The 2,946-nt window shown below is 48.6% G+C and overlaps 1 long non-coding RNA gene across 1 annotated transcript in view; it reads right to left on the bottom strand.

Annotated features, from left to right (window-relative positions):
- Positions 1 to 204: 204 nt before the first annotated feature.
- LOC126502475 (uncharacterized) overlaps positions 205 to 2,946 on the bottom strand; it is a 25,026-nt gene continuing 22,284 nt past the window's right edge. Inside the window, exon 4 of the long non-coding RNA XR_007591963.1 lies at positions 205 to 1,572. This is a non-coding gene — a long non-coding RNA (uncharacterized lncRNA). The remainder of the gene's footprint in view (positions 1,573 to 2,946) is intronic.

The following is a 2,946-nucleotide window of genomic DNA, read 5'->3' as shown; positions in this document are numbered from 1 at the left end:
ACAGGGGCCAGAAGTGCCTGGCCAGCCCACTACCACCCATTCAATGCGTGGCTGCCCCAATTGTTCCCAAGCAGAGGCCAGCACAATAAATGTTTCGGAGTCCTTTCAGAGGTACCCTGGGTTCCAGTGCCTTGAGCTGGCAAGAGAATCCAGAGAAAGCACCGCCACCAACTGGTATTCTCAACTGCCGCAATTTTAATAAAGTGCCGAGAGGCCTCCAAGCAGCTTAAAATATTAAAGGTTTCTTTTAAACACCTGGAAGATAACATCTAATCGCTAGATATTGCTCCCGGTAATGTATATGTAATCATATCAATCCCACCTCCCATCAGCAAACCCCAAACCAAAGCTCTCCCTGAAAACCTCCATCTCTACAGAGCACACGGCACCCTGCAAACTCCCAACGTGGCTTCCAGACAACGCAACCCCTCTGCTCCCGTAGCCAGCTGGGGCCACATGCTGCCCCTGCAGGAGCAAAATCAGAAGGGCTGACCTCTTGGAAGTCAGCAGGACCAGCCAACTAAATAGATTGCCTGCAAATGACTTGAGTCATCGAAGCTCAACCATGAAGGAAATGAAAACTTGGTAAATTTAGACTCATGTGTGTGTGTTCAAAAGGTGTTTTGCTTTTCACAAAAGAGTCAGGAGTTTTCATCCCCAAGGTCTGTGTGGCAAAATGGATGGATTTGGATGAGGGGGAAGCTGGGTCTTGGGGGAGCGGTACTCTGAATGCATCATTAAGAACATTTGCTGGACGCATTACACACGCATGCGCACACGATGCAGAATTCCTTACCCATGTGAGGGTTAGTAACAGTCACAGGAGCAGATGAGAAGGCAGGGGACAGGCAGCCACAAAGCCCAGAGGAAACAATTGTGGAGACAAGTAAATGGAGGTTCCACCTCCCCAAAATGTGCCCTCAAGGCAGAATCACGTCCTTCAGATTGTCCAAGGACAAACCATTGTGGGTTCTTGGGCAGACGACTGTGTCATCTGGGCTGAAGGAAAAGGTGATGACTCACAGATCCTGGGGAAGAGCACACAAGCCGACTCAGATGGAAGTCCACTTAGACCCCTTTCCAAGGAAAGCAACATTACCCTCGCTGTGCCGCAGATATCAAGACTAAGGAGGCTTTAGTGGGAGAAAGGACATTCTTCTTTCCAAAGTGTCCAGGAACACAGTCTGAGTCACCGGGGCAACTCACTCCAATGCGTGTCGCAAAGACCTTCAGCACAGAGCGAACTGCCTTCTCTTTATCCTCAGAAGATTGTCATGGAGTCTCAGATAACCCAACAGTGGGCAAGTCACCAGGAGAAAACCCGTTTTCATTACAAGTAGATGCAGTGTGCCCTCTTATCCAGACAGGACCCCAGCAGACACCCAACGCCATGGCAGCGCTTCGTCCGAAGCACGTATGTCCGATAAATTTGGGCACAGCAAGGGATTGGTACCAATAAGCAATAACAAAATAGAGCAGCTGTGGCGATCTAGTCTGCTGCTTAACTTCTTAGCTCTTCTGGAGTTTCCCACGTAATGTTTTCAGAACATGGTTAACTGTGAGTAACTGGATCTGGCAACAGAGAAAGCACATATAATATTACCACATATAAGGTAGACCTCCCCGGGCTATGGAAATCACTAGGGCTATCCTGTGCCCTTGACTTTTTTAAAATAGTCGACTCAAACATTCCAAAAAAAAGTACACTTTCAAGTGTCACATTTTCATGCAGCTGTACTTTGAGGTGCTATGCCTTTAGCCCCAACAGATAAAGACCTGCCACCTTCGTTGGAATGGCAGACATTAAGCAGATAACTCAAGTAATGAGTATTATTATCTGAAATGCCATGAAGGAAAGCAAAGAGTGTCCTGAACACCTGAAGATCTGTCCCTTCTGGAGGGTGGGAAAGGACTAGCGAGAGGTTCCCATCCTAACACAGGCCATCAGAAAGGGCACTGGTACAGACAGAGACAGCTCGGGCAGGGAAAGGATGTCTACAGAGGGGTTGCCACAAGAGACGGTGGCTTGGAATTCCCCAAGGAGGGGCAAAATGACTAACTAGGGTAGAAGAAACTTCCACTCCCAGCCACCTCGGTTTCTCTGCACACTTTAAACATCAGAGTCTGAGCTGAACTAGAATGGCAAGGACGCCCAAGGCAAGAAATAGAGGGGTGGGCCACCGTGGGCTAGTGGGTTCACAACTTTGCTGAGACTGGAGGAGGAACAGAAAGGAGAAAAGGAAGTGGGGGGCGGGAGTGCAGGGTGAGGAAAATGAGGATGAGGAAAAGGGAGAGGATGAGAAGGAAGGAGAAAAGAGACAGGAGGGGAGGGGAGGGAAAGGGAAGGGAGTGAAATGATGACGAGGAGGGGGAGGGAGACAGGGAGGAGAAAGAGAAACTGAAAAGAAAGTTTGATTGTGAGATTCTGTCCTCTCAGGAGTTGAGCCAGAAGTGTCTAGAAACATCTAGAAAATGAAAACCTGTCCGATTCTTAAGTGTATTCAACTGTCCTGGATGAAAACATCCAGCAGCAACTCCGCGATGAATTCACCCCACTACCACCTCTCAGTCTGCAATCAAACCCGGGATGCCATTCCTGCATAGCAACAGCCCGTATCTGGTCCTTCGAACCCCCCACCTTTGAGCATGCTAGTGGAAAATCATCGTTACCTATAACCAGCACTCACTCATCATCTGCACAAGTTGTGGAGAGTGACATAAACCTACACCCCACTCAACCAAATGTTTGGGTCAAGATGGAGAGATAGTGAGCCAAGCATGGAGACACATAGTCATGATCCCACTTAGGAGGCAGGAGCAGCCTGTTCATGATGATCATGAGTTCAAAGCCAGCCTGGACTACCTAGAGAGATTCTGTCTTGAAAGAAAGAAGGAGGAGAGAGAGAGAGAGAGAGAGAGAGAGAGAGAGAGAGAAGAAGAAGGAGG

Source organism: Alexandromys fortis, unplaced genomic scaffold, assembly GCF_014885135.2.
Source record: "Alexandromys fortis isolate MF-2015 unplaced genomic scaffold, M_Fortis_MF-2015_v1.1 scaffold_1, whole genome shotgun sequence".
NCBI lineage: Eukaryota > Metazoa > Chordata > Mammalia > Rodentia > Cricetidae > Alexandromys > Alexandromys fortis.
The sequence above is the reverse complement of the archived record's forward strand: the minus strand, read 5'-3'. Positions and strand labels throughout refer to the sequence as shown.